The sequence below is a fragment of the Hyperolius riggenbachi genome, chromosome 8 (genome assembly GCF_040937935.1).
Source record: "Hyperolius riggenbachi isolate aHypRig1 chromosome 8, aHypRig1.pri, whole genome shotgun sequence".
Taxonomy (NCBI): Eukaryota; Metazoa; Chordata; class Amphibia; order Anura; family Hyperoliidae; genus Hyperolius; species Hyperolius riggenbachi.
In genome coordinates, this window is record NC_090653.1 from 155,725,064 (window position 1) to 155,739,691 (window position 14,628).

The following is a 14,628-nucleotide window of genomic DNA, read 5'->3' on the forward strand; positions in this document are numbered from 1 at the left end:
ATGTATCCATGAATATATTGTGGGCATGTACACATAGGACAGCTGCTGACATTGTTTTCTGTGTGGGCTTCTATAATTGAGACTTCTATATGATACTATACTGTTTATGATTTTTTTTTTGTGTTTACAATAATAAAAAAAGAGTTTGACGCATTTATACTTACCGTATTTTTCGGAATATAAGACGCTCCGGCATATAAGACGCACCTAGATTTAGAGGGCAAAAATCAGGAAAAAAAATAAACTAAACCTAGGTGCGTCTATGGTGCAGGGGCTTCTTATGGACCTCTAACTCCCCCAAAACTGTCTTTATCTAAGCTACACTGCCCATCTATACTAACACCTGCTACACTACACTTCCCTTACCCCTGCTGCCCCCACCAACTACACATTACTTCACTAACCCCGACTACACTACACTACACTACAGTATACTACACTTCCCTCACTAACACCTGCAGCCAACCCAAACTACACTACACTTCACTAAGTAACCCCTTCAGCCAACCCAAACAACACTACACTACACCCCTGCTGCATCTCACCTGATCCTGTCGCCGCGATCCTCCCCTCCTCCATCTGCCTGTCATCACCCGAGAGTCGCAGCAGCCGTCATCTGAGGGTCCCATTAGGTGTCATCAGAGGGTCCAGCAATCCCATCCAGTATCCCCGCTCTTTAAGTGTCCAGGTTGCCGGATCCTCTTCGCTACAGTCATGCTTGTATGCAGCCTCGGGGTGATCACGCGGTGATTACGCGCTGCCAGGGCCGCCTTCCTCCATAGTTACAGCGTCCTCTTCTTAGATACAGTGCCCCGTTCTGCGTGACGAGCGGCGCACGTGCGCCTGACGTCATGCGTGACCCCGGCGCACATGCGCCGCTCGTCACACAGAAGGGGGCACTGTATCTAAGAAGAGGACGCCGTAACTATGGAGAAAGGCGGCCCCGGCAGCGCGTAATCACCGCGAGCCTGCATACAAGCATGACTGCAGTGAAGAGGAGCCGGCGACTTGGACACTTAAAGAGCGGGGATCAGTCGGGGATACTGGATGGGATTGCTGGACCCTCTGATGACGGCTGCTGCGACATTGGATGACGGCGGACAGACGAAGGAGGCTAGGATCGCGGCGGCAGGATCCGGTAAGTATGTTATGGGGCGAAAATACCGTACCTTTGGAATATAAGACGCACCCACTTTTTCCCCCCAGTTTTGGGGAAGAAAAAGTGCGTCTTATATTCCGAAAAATACGGTATATTACCTTGAGGAATTGCTCTTATGCTACTACATTATATGTACTAACAACCATATTGACACAACTTTGCAGCTCTTCCTGCTCTCCATTTGACATTACTGGAAAACATTAGGGTACCAGTGTTCACATTACTATTCTTATCCAGTTTTTCCCCAAAGAGGTTAATGAAAGACTGTAATATTTTCCTGAATTGCACCATACATCCTTTAGAAAGGACACCATAAGGGAGAGGATGCCAACAGTCATAACATCTATTTTGCATATAAAATAAACTCAACCTTAACAAAGGAAATATGTTTGTTTTTTTGTTTTTTTTCCCTTCCTTGCCTTCTTAGCTGTCAAGTTTTGTGTGGGGGCTGCAAAAGAGGTGAGAAACGAATCAAAACAGCCTACAGCCGCATACAGGGGTGAAGGTGTGGCACTGTCAGAACCAGCAGCCAGCAGAGCAGTCAAAGCACAGCAGGCAGCCCAATCAGCACCAGCACTGCCAGTAGCAGCAGTTAACAAGGCGAAATCCAACAGGCAGTAATGCAAAAATGGTACCAGAAGCCATACTAGCCAATGTGACACCTGGGCAACAACAGCCCAGCACCAAGCCAAACAAGTATGCTGGCTAACAATGCAAGACAGCAGGTATTGTAAGCCAGCCCACCAAGGCCAGACAGCTTTCTAACAAGGTAAATATATAAACTTGTATTGTATTGTATTGTATTATTATGGTTATTTCCTAAGTCACTGTGGTGTGTTATGAGGTGTCACAACTTAGACAGGGCTCTTCATAAATTCTACATAGTGACATGGCCGTAGATGAAGAATTTGTAGGTTGCTATTTGATCGAAGTGAGTGGAGAAGAAGTACGATACAGTGTGGATGGCAGCTGCAAAACAATGCAACTCAACAGGAAATAGCGAGTTTCATGAGATATTGTGTTCCTGGGTGCAGTACATCGTAACCTACGGGAACATTCTCTGTACTGTGAACATTAACATAAAAGTCAATAGTCTTTCAAGTTACCGCGCAGATCGCACACAATGTGCAATGCGGCATAACTGACAGCACCATAGAAAAAAATGTAATAATCTTATTCAGTATAGCTGGCATATTGTCATTAAAGAACATTCCATATTGCATCTACGATTATTTTAGGCTCCGAGTTTAATAAACCATTATTGTTTTTTGTGCATGGCCCAAATCAGTAGCCATGTGGGGCTTTTAAGGTCGTATGACCAGGTAAAAAATAATACTTTACAACAGTTTCTGCAACCATAAATCTATAACCTTGAACTATAGAGTTTTAATACAGTAATACACACAGAGAAGGAACAAAACAAGAAAAAGAAAGGCTATTAGAAGCTGCACAAGATGAAAATGTGTAATGCTGATAGTAAAAAAAAAGAATCCAATAAATCTACAGCCAAGCTTCACATACAATTTGCTTGATGGTTATTTCTCCAGATTTGAAGAAAACCTAAAGTGAGAGGGATATCTACTGTAACACTGCTATCTTCCTTTTATAAATGCTTTTTGTTTGGATGTTTTGCTGATACTCGGCCTCTAATCCATTACGAGCCGTACAGGCAGGAGGGTGAATGTCTGCCTTTGTACATGTGTGACATAGACTATTATGCTGTTTTCAAAAAAAGTGGTTTAGCACATCTTGAAGTAATTTCTTATGCTTTTTGCATTGTCACTGGGTTGTATTTACTGTATACTAAAAAAAGGTGTCATAACAAGGGTGACTGAACAGAATGAGAGACACTGTAAGGGCTCAAACCCACTAGCAGCCTTTTCTAAGAGCTAGTGATTTGAAAAAAGCTCTTGCTAATGCAATGCTATGGGGTATTTTTATAAAATCAAATCACTCAAGTGGGATCACACACATAGGATAACATTAGCAAGAGCTTATCAAATCACACATCGCTCAGAAAAGCGCTCCTAGTGGGTTTCAGGCCTTACAAAGTAATGCTAGTAAACCTACCCTACAGCACCTGGTCAGCACCAACACGCGAAATACTTGTGCATTATCTGAAATTATATAATCTATATTCTGAGGCAGATGGCCCATGCTTATGTTGTTTATCTTTTATCCTAGTCAATAAATCAAATATTCAAACCTGTTGGGGAATAACAGACAAGAGGGAGCAATATAGAGTATGAAGGGCAGGCAGTTTAAAAAAAAAATTGAATACATTTTTCTCAACAGTAGTCATAAGCTTTCCAGCCTACCTACCCAACTTCCGCTAATATTATGCAGAACTAAATTTCATCTGAATAAGGCAGGACGCACAGGATCATGTTTTGTAAATGCTGATAACATGACCAGAAGCATTTGTATGAGACATCTATTTAGGCTGTGTGGATAGGGATGCTATTGCTACTGTTATTTGAATTGCATCATTCTGTTGCTCAGACTGCAAAAGGCAGGCACAGACTGAATCTCTCTGGGAAGTTCGTAGTCTACAGCAAGGACAGTGCAGGAAGTTGCAGATAAAAGCAAGCATACCTACACAGATCTAGTAAAACTGTTGTGTCTGGGGTGGTACTTGCAATTCTTAATTAATCTTCACCACTTTTACATTAAATCATAAACATTAAAAACATTAATAAAATATCTGATAGTCATCAAAGACTGACAAATATAAAGACATTATTTTCTACAAAATACCGAAGTGAGTAAAAAAGTACTTCGAAGCAGGTAAGAAAATAAATGTTAAAGCGGACCTAAACTCAGAACTTCCTCTCTGCTCTAAAAAATATCCAACTGCATAATGAGCTTTAAAGCAAAACATTCCTTTGTTACAGCTGATACAAATCCTGCATTAAATCTGCAGTTTGTCTACTTCTTGCCTTAATGGAAGCAGACATATTGTTAACATCCTGTATTTACTAATTAGCTTCTCTGCCATGGCAGTCAGCTGACTCAGCTGAGATCAAAGTACAACTTGTGATTACCGGTAGTCACAGATGAGGGGGAATCAGAGAGGCTAAACTCTCTAAATACAAACAATGTGCATTTTTCTATGCTTTTCTTCTGTCTTGTGCAAGAGCTCAAGATGCAAGATCCACTTTAAAGTTAATTTGGGACAACTCTTTTTGATGACTTTTTTGTTTGACGGGGACCAAAAAGACATTTTATTTATACTGAGTATTTCAAGTGTGAGAATTCAGGAGATTGGAAAGAGATCAGATAGATAGATAGATAGATAGATAGATAGATAGATAGATAGATAGATAGCAGATAATTTAATTAATCTGTCTCTATTCTTTCTCTGTTAATAGAAAAATAATGATGAAACTTTATCTTCGGGGAAAAGATGTGGCAATAATTAACGTCATCAAATAGACATAATATAAAGTGGATATTTTTAACTCACCAAGAATCTTGGCTACTGAAATACCTGAGGGTCTAAAGCTTTATTTTCATCATAATTAATACACTGGGCTTTGTCATAAGTGTAATTAACAAGATGTTATCACAAGCCTTCAAATCGTTAGTAATAAATACATTTTTTTCCTGGTTTTGACAATGTCAGCCTTGATGTAAAAAATATTCTGCCTCATTCTATTTCACAGATAGCTATGATAATGCAGCAGGTGTTGCTACATCTAGTGCAGACCCCATGGCAAGCTTGATAACAATTAAGCTGTGGTTAATTCTTGGCAAAGTGTCCTTACAGTAGAAACAATGATTTACTATGGCCATATGCTCAATCACTAGGCCAATACTTTCTGGGTATTTAGGAATGTTGTCTTTCCATGATTTACTAAAGCTGAGCACAGTGGCATATCATTTATGCCTGAAAATTTACATGCATTAGCAACTTTATTATCATTACTATTGATTTATAAAGCACCAACATAGTCCATAGTACTGTACAAAGCAAGAAACAAACATGGGGTACATAATAATACAGACAATAGTATACGCCAATATACAAAATACAGAATCGATACAAAATATGAAACACAGAATTGTAATTACAGTGACAAAAGTAACACGATGAATAAAATGTATAAAGAATTCCAAGACACAAAGGGTGAGAGAGCCCCACCCTTGTGAGTTCGCAATCTAAAGGAATGGGGGGGGGCGGGGGCAAGAAGTGGGGTAGTATACAATAAACATACCTCGAGGCAGTGTGTTTTTTTAGGATATCTAGTAGGAGTGCAACTTGGCCTTAGGACAAAGGGAGAATGGCCTAAAGGTGGCCATACACTGGTCGATTTGCCATAAGATCGACCAATAGATAGATCCCTCTCTGATCGAATCAGATCAGAGAGGAATCGTATAGCTGCCATTACTGCATACAGATTGTGAATCGATTTCCGCATAAAATCGATTCACCCTCTGTGAAGATGCCGCTGCCGCCACCCCCTGCATACATTACCTGATCCGGCCGGCGCGAGTCCCCCGGTCTCCGCTTTCTTCTTCCCCGTTCTGGGCTCCGGGGCTTCAGCTTCACTTTACTTCCTGTCCGGGGAAGTTTAAACAGTAGAGGGCACTCTACGGTTTAAACTTCCTGTCGGGACAGGAAGAAGATTAGCCTGCCGGAGCCCAGCGGAGAAGGCGCAGCGGGGACAGAGGGGATACGCGCTGGCCGGATCAGGTAATGTATTGCCACTCGCGTCGGTCGTCGGACATTCGAACGCCGCTATTGACGCACTCCTGACCCGCCGGCGATCGAGCGAAATCTTACGCACGGACAGATCAATGGGAACGATCAATTTCAGACAGAAATCAATTGTTCGGTCAGCGTTTGCGCAACGATTTCACAGACAGGAAAATGCCAAGAGTACGTACTCAGAATTTGTTTGTGGGAGGGGTTTCACCACAATATTAGTCATACAGCGCCCCCCTGATGGTCTGTTTGTGAAAAGGAATAGATTTCTCATGTAAAAGGGGGTATCAGCTACTGATTGGGATAAAGTTCAATTCTTGGTCGGAGTTTCTCTTTAAACTCTGACATAATATTCAATAAAAATGTGTGTTCCTACTTTTTATATACCATACAGTTAGCATATTTGCTTTTGTGCATAAGTATTATTAATTCATTTAGAAATTACAAGCTCCCAAAGTACAGTTTTATTTGCTCTGAAAGCGGCCATTGCATTTTATGTATAATTGGTGTATTTATATTGAGATGTACGCAGTAATGATTTCTGAGCAGTGTTTCAGTTCAGGACACATTACAAGAAGCTTCTGCACACAGTCAGGGAATATTTACATTCCTCTCTGCTACAATTAAGTAAACACAAGGTAATGTTATCACCAGTTCGGATGTGGATCTCCCTGCAAGAAGCTTGCTATTGAAAAAGTAAGTCCTATGTTTTAACCCTTTGAATGGTGTTCTGCTTAAAAAATTGTGCTAGTATATTATATGCTGTAAATAATCTTTTAGAGCAAAGAATAAATGCTGGGTTTTATACCACTTTAAAGCACACCTTAATTGGAACAAAAAGCAGAATTATACATACCTGGGGCTTCTTCCAGCCCCCCATAGTCTTTCAGATCCCTCTGTGTCCTCAGAGTCCCCTTTCCTTGTGCTCTTGTCTGCATCACGGTCCTGCTCACTCGACTCCTCCATGCGCAGTTTTAGATCTATACCAACTGGGCATGCACAGGATTCTTCCAGACTCAAGAGCGCGATCAAGGAGGTGCGTGGATGGGACCATACATGCATAGTAGCCACGACTGGAGTTCCAGTTGGAGATCTTTCAGGGGGGGACAGTGGCACAACGAAGGGAACCTGGAGGACACCAAGAGACCTGAAATTCTACAGGGGGCTAGAAGAATCACAGAGAAGTAAAAAATGACTTTTTTTTGTTCCAATTCAGGCATGCTTTAAGTGCTGTTAATATTTATTTTCAATAGTTACTATTTATGTAATAAACATTTTTAGGGTCTTAATTAGACACATATAAAAGATTACAGATAAACATATAATTTCTTAGTGATTAAAAGTGATATTTAAAGCTGCACTAAGGCTTAGACTATTTTGCAGTTTAATTTAATTAAACAGCCTGATTTTATGAAGCTATAGACATAGACTTAGAAAATCATAATACCGATCGTTTGATGGCTAGGATACAAGGGGAGGGGGGGGGCATATAGCAATCAAAAAGGCAATGGAATGATTGGGCGTCCAAGAAAGCAGTGGGTGTAGGAGGCGGAGGCTATTCTGAGGAATATTGGAGTGAGCATAAAGAAACAGGGCAAGAGAGGATACAATGGTTGTATTTATAATTATTAAAGTTAATGGCTCAAAATAATTAAATTAAAATATATATATATATATATATATATATATATATATATATATATATATATATATATATATATATATATATATATATATATATATATATATATATAAATATATATATATATACAGTGGGTTGCAAGAGTATTCGGCCCCCTTGAAGTTTTCCACATTTTGTCATATTACTGCCACAAACATGAATCAATTTTATTGGAATTCCACATGAAAGACCAACACAGAGTGGTGTACACATGAGAAGTGGAACGAAAAATCATACATGATTCCAAACATTTTTTACAAATAAATAACTGCAAAGTGGGGTGTGCGTAATTAATTGGCCCCCTTTGATCTGAGTGCAGTCAGTTGCCTATAGACATTGCCTGATGAGTGCTAATGACTAAATAGAGTGCACCTGTGTGTAATCTAATGTCAGTACAAATACAGCTGCTCTGTGAGGGCCTCAGAGGTTGTCTAAGAGAATATTGGGAGCAACAACACCATGAAGTCCAAAGAACACACAAGACACGTCAGGGATCAAGTTATTGAGAAATTTAAAGCAGGCTTAGGCTACAAAAAGATTTCCAAAGCCTTGAACATCCCACGGAGCACTGTTCAAGCGATCATTTAGAAATGGAAGGAGTATGGCACAACTCTAAACCTACCAAAACAACAAGACAAGGCCGTCCACCTAAACTCACAGGCCGAACAAGGAGAGCGCTGATCAGAAATGCAGTCAAGAGGCCCATGGTGACTCTGGACGAGCTGCAGAGATCTACAGCTCAGGTGGGAGACTCTGTCCATAGGACAACTATTAGTCATACACTGTACAACGTTGGCCTTTATGGAAGAGTGGCAAGAAGAAAGGCATTGTTAACAGAAAGCATAAGAAGTCCCGTTTGCAGTTTGCGACAAGCCAGGTGGGGGACACAGCAACCATGTGGAAGAAGGTGCTCTGGTCAGATGAGACCAAAATGGAACTTTTTAGCCAAAATGCAAAATGCTATGTGTGGCGGAAAACCAACACTGCACATCACTCTGAACACACCATCCCCACTGTCAAATATGGTGGTGGCAGCATCATGCTCGGGGGGGTGCATCTCTTCAGCAGGGACAGGGAAGCTGGTCAGAGTTGATGGGAAGATGGATGGAGCCAAACTTGGAAGAAAACCTCTTGGAGACTGCAAAAGACTTGAGACTGGGGCAGAGGTTCACCTTCCAGCAGGACAATGACCATAAACATAAAGCCAGGGCAACAATGGAATGGTTTAAAACAAAACATATCTATGTGTTAGAATGGCTCAGTCAAAGTCCAGATCTATATCCAATCGAGAATCTGTGGCAGGATCTGAAAACTGCTGTTCACAAACGCTGTCCATCTAATCTGACTGAGCTGGAGCTGTTTTGCAAAGAAGAATGGGCAAGGATTTCAGTCTCTAGATGTGCAAAGCTGGTAGAGACATACCCTAAAAGACTGGCAGCTGTAATTGCAGCAAAAGGTGGTTCTACAAAGTATTGACTCAGGGGGCCGAATAATTACGCACACCCCACTTTGCAGTTATTGATTTGTAAAAAGTGTTTGGAATGATGTATGATTTTCGATCCACTTCTCACATGTACACCACTTTGTATTGGTCTTTCACGTGGAATTCCAATAAAATTGATGCATGTTTGTAGCAGTAATGTGACAAAATGTGGAAAACTTCAAGGGGGCCAAATACTTTTGCAAGCCACTGTATATATACACCATATCTTTCTTAATCAACATAAAATAATATTCTATGTGCAAAATTCAAACCTGAAAGTGGAACACCAAAATACAGAACAAATCCAACTATAACGCTTTTTCTTGATAGAAAAAAACTATTTCTGCACCAAAGTTATTACATAAATAAAACCAATGTGAACAAATATCCCTAAACATTCCCTAAAAATATTGCCTTACTGAGATTACAAAAGCCCTCACCCTCTTCCAATTGCTCCCCAATATTGTAATTAAAATGAATTCTAAAAAGCTTCACAGCTTGCAGTCACATGATCATTATGTGATCACCGTGGCTGCTTCCACTTTCAGACAAATGAGGATAAGTTACAGCAGAATTAGTGTGTTCTTGCATACTGTTAATTCTCAAAGGCCAGAAAGAGGGATGCTAGTTATATTGCTTTACTATGCCTGGCCATAGATTCAGTAGGGCTTGCATAGTCATGTGACTACTAATCTTACTCAGAACACATATTATGAAACAAAGCAGGAATTAGCAACTCAGTGATTTATCCAAGCTTGAATTCTAGCTTTAATTATGATTTAAAAAGGGCAGAAACACATAATAAATGGTACCCTAATTAATATTCATGATGCTACATTCTGGATGAATATACGCACATGAAGACTGAGTGTTGGAAGCTCATTACTGCTTGGTTTGAACATTTTTCAAGTCCCTGAGCACAAAGTAATGTGCATGCATGCCTACACCCAGCCCCCTGCCCATCTGAGACTCCACAACCAGCTCAGTAACACAATTTGCATACAAGAGCCAAGTATTTTTTTATATAAGATCATTTTACCTAATTTACTTCATTATGTATGTCTTCAGTGATCATTCATGATGATCTACACCCCAGATATGTACAATTAAACATGCCTATGTCTAGTCGTGAAAATCCACAAGCATCGCAGCGAGGTGCATCACTAAAGGCCCATAACCACAAAGTGATTTTTACAAAAGATTTTGCAAAACAAACCTTTTTTTTCACAATATCACGCAACATCATTTAAGGGAAATTCATTAAACGATGTTTCACAGTGTACGCCACCCACAGTGATGGTTCGTTTTTGAATGCCCACCATGTCCGATTAAGTCGTGGAGGATCATTCCGATCCCCAATGACTTTTGCGGGTTTCGCCACGATCGTGTAAATGATCATTTACCCGATCGTTTGTTTCCAACACCGCAAATAACCCTTACAGATTTGGCCATTTGCATTGGGGAACGATCGTTCATCGACGGAGATCCCCAATCCATCTGGCCGTGATCTGCCCATGGGTACTTAGCTTAAGACGAGCAAGAATGAATATTTATATCCCTCAGTAGGGGCACGGGCTAGACCATCTAGAAAATGAGGCCCCGGAATTCCCTGAAACACACAGTGGTTAACAGAACAGCGTACATGTATGTATGTATAGATGATAAGTATTACTGGGTATGAAGGTAGACGTCACCACAACTAACCAGGTCTGAAATTTAATTAAGAAACACAGAGAGCCCAATATAGTGTAGTATGTATTGGAAACCGTGGATAAATGTAAGTGTGAGATGAATATACTCACAAACATGGGTTACCTCTTAGGCAACCACTGTAGATGCAGGTGAGGAGATTAGACCTGTCCTTACTCAGGATTAAGATGTCGCTCTCTGTAGATCAGAAAAGTAGGGGTAGGTCACCCCTCCACCAGATGTGGACACAGTATTATCGTAAGAGAATAGAGGCGCCAGCAGGATAAAAGGTAATAAAAATTGTAAAATTTGCTGGGAGGCAGTGGTGGACTTACCTCCAGAAAGCAGACTCAAAATACTGTCTGAATTAAACAAATAAATGTATTATTGGTAGCCCAAAAGATGCAATGCGTTTCGCAGGCATAGCCCGCTTCATCAGGCAATAAGATAGGGGACAAACAGTAGCTCGTCAATAGCACGAATAGCGCCTCTGTGACATGTATGTATGTATAGATGATAAGTATTACTGGGTATGAAGGTAGACGTCACCACAAATAACCAGGTCTGAAATTTCTTAGCTGTACTGTAAAAATGGCTGATTATTAAGAGCAACAATTATTTTTTTTATCATTTGTCCGGTTGTTCATATCAAACCAGCTTTAAAAGCCTAAACAAATCACCGCAAAAATTAAAACAATCAAAACAGCTATATCTGCCTCTCGTTAGTTAGATTAGTAAGTTCACACAGCTGCAAATAGAATGGCTTTTAAGATAAAGAAGCCCACAACCACTTATTAATTCTGTAAAGTCTGTAAATTAACCCCTTTTACTGTTCAGCAAGCTGGCTTGCAGCTGAAGAAAATAGCTGCAGAAGATGTGATGATTACATATGTCGCAACAACAAAGTGCGTGGTAAGGGTAGGTACAATAAAGACAATACTATTTTAAGAAACATTTAGGTATACAGCCAGTTGGTACAATACTTAGTACAATATAAATAAAGAAGTTGTTATGTTTCTCTGAAATGGAATGATGTATATTGATTGTTAGGGAGTAAGACGATATAAAGTTCAAGCACAGCTCAAATAGAACAAAACTAAAATAGATCATAAACATTTTCAGCCAGTCAAAAACTGGGTAACAACACACCTAGACGAGTAACATATTTTCCTAGGAAAGTACACAATTGGTTTTTGAATTGCAATCACATGTTGAACTCATTACTAGAATTAATGATACCAAATCTGGACTCCCAGTTGCTACACACTTTCGGTCCAACGGACACAGCATGGACGATCTTCGTGTTACTGCCCTGAAGGGCGGCTTCAAAACGTCAAATGACCGATTAATAGCAGAAACAAAATGTATAAATTGGTTTAAAGCTGTGCAGAAGGGTTTGAATAAGGACAACAACTTTCTATATTGGTATGAGATTGATGATATATGAACTGTCTCAGCCACTCTAGCTGAGCTTGTAACTAGGAATTTACGATACCTCTGGGTCAGTCCTAAAGACAAGGTCTGTGAGCAATGGAGTAAACAAGGATCCTTATCTTACCCCATTTAGATGGTCTGTTTGTATTAAGGCATCTTAATGACGTATTTATGCTTGAAAAAAATATCTGTTTTCCCTTTTGATGTTGCATGTATATAAGCTGTCTGTACCACCAGCTTGCAAACTAACAGGATGTAAACCTGACGAAGGCTGCAAGGCCGAAAGCTTGTTTATTCTTATTCATTTGTAGTTAGCCAATAAATGGTATCATCCTGATTTAAAACTTCTTGCTATTACTGGAATTAGAAAACAAAAAAAAGGATCATCTAGTACACTTAGCTATACATTTGTCAATCTTTCAGTGATCATTTAAATAATACAACAGGAACAATCAGCTTGAAGTTAAATGGGTACTTATCCGTTAGCCGGGCGCATCCGGCAGGTGGCGCTAATTACTATTCCCCCTCCAGGCCGCCATGGATAGTAGGGAAAGATGTAACTCTGGTGGAGTTTTGTCGCCACCTGCCGGATGCGCCCGGCTAACGGATAAGTACCGTTAAATGATACCCAAGAAAAAGACTAAAATTCAAATCAGTTTTGTATGCTAATCTGACTGAAATCAATCTAATACGTTTTTTGCAGTACAAAAAACGTATTTCCCTCAAATTCAGTCCAAATTTACCATCCTAATTGCTTACACGTTTGGTCACTCATACCCTCAAAATTGAATAGAAGTTGCAGCATTATAAGCCCCCAGCAGTTTTTTTCTATGTGTATTACAGAACATACTTGGCACATTAAACATTAGATTGTGAGCATGAAAGGGCAGATCTCTCTTTCTCCAAGGGGTGTATTCAATGAATGCTGAGGTATTTCTGACAGGTAGTTCGCATTGTGCGTTTAGCCCGACCAGAGGCTAATGATGTGTCTGATGGTATTTATCTTTGCTGCTATCTGCCTTGATAAAGGGGATCCTGAGTGGCCCCGAAACGATTGTCGGCCTATGCAGGTCAGACTATTTATGTATCTACACACATGTGATGGGACAATAAATTGATGTGAATTGCTCCGTTAAGTCTGTGTGCGGACTCCTTCATGATTACTGTGACTTATGGCCTTGGGGCCCGGCACCAGCATACCCACTGACGTGAGTGCGGTCCTTGGATTGACTTTGATGGTATGTAGGGGGGTGAAAAGACGATGCGTGATGTACAATAAAGCAGCTTCTGGCAGGCAGGGTAAGGAGGAAAAAATTTCCCTGGGGTAAGTTGAGTGTCGGTTTTGCTAAATATCGAACACGCCAGATTGTTAAGCAATGTTGGGATGTTCCTGTATGTCCACTAGATTCTTGGCCAAGATGGTCCTTAATGGCAACCTCGGCTGAATTCAGCCTCCGTGACTAGCTTCAGAAACCTATGGCGGCTTTTCACATTAATTGTAAAGCAAGTTAGGTACATGGGCATACAGGGAAGAAGATTGTTCTGCCTGCTGAAACCCCGCCTCTCTGCTGATATAGCCTATCAGAAAGCAAGGTGGTTGAACAGGGAAATTGAGTTTACAGAGGTAAAAAAGAGCCACTAATGTACATTTGTGTTTTGTGAAATGCATACAAAAAAAAGTTGCCTCTAAACTTAGACTTTAAGAGCATACGAATTACAGCGGGTTAAGTCAAATTGACGGAATCTGTCACAAAGCAATCGCTTCATCCAAAAAAAAAAGTTAATGGCCACCATGGGAATTCCCAAATCTGCCCAATATTTTTGTTATTTGACTTCAGTGCAGTCTGTTAATCTGCTGCTGTTCTTTCTACCCTGTACAATGTGGAATGATTTCCCAAAGCTGTCTGCATCACAGGTGCAATACAATAGGCATTTATATATCAAATGATCATCCTACATCACTGTACTGTCACTGCGAGGAGCAGTTCTGCACAAGTTAATTAGCAGACAACACAATGACAAGAACACTGTGGGGAAGGACAAATATGGATGCAGAAAGATTTATAGTAGTAAGCATAAATGTACCGTTGATGATGAGTGAACACAGTCCATAATGGGGAAGGGAGGGGGGACTGCTGGGCTTCTGTTTGTTCTTCTGCCTGAAACGCGCTAGTGTCTTGTTTACTTGTGCCTGCTGTCAGCTCTGTCTTGGGAGAGGCGGCTCTGAGGTGCCATGAATGACATTTTCACTACCTCTCACAATTCAGAGAGGCTCTGTTAATCAGAGTGTTAAAGCCCTGACATACAGGCCTATTATATGCTCTCCATAGCAGGAATTCAGTAGATTTAGACTATGTGGTCTCAGAGTGCTTCACCCATTAGCTGTCATTAAGCCACTACAATAAGCCATTAGTCTCCACTTACTATAAATACTAAATAACAATGTATGACTGAGATACGCTCACATGCTGTTC

The 14,628-nt window shown here is 40.5% G+C and overlaps 1 protein-coding gene across 3 annotated transcripts in view; it reads right to left on the minus strand.

Moving 5' to 3' along the window:
- NEXMIF (neurite extension and migration factor) overlaps positions 1–14,628 on the minus strand; it is a 596,318-nt gene that overhangs the window by 519,722 nt on the left and 61,968 nt on the right. Inside the window, exon 1 of one of the 3 annotated variants that reach the window (XM_068247581.1) lies at positions 14,240–14,314. The exons of the other annotated variants lie outside the window; for them this stretch is intronic. The gene's annotated coding sequence lies outside the window, so the exon portion shown is untranslated. Of the gene's footprint in view, positions 1–14,239; positions 14,315–14,628 lie in introns of those variants that run through there. 3 annotated transcript variants of the gene reach the window in all.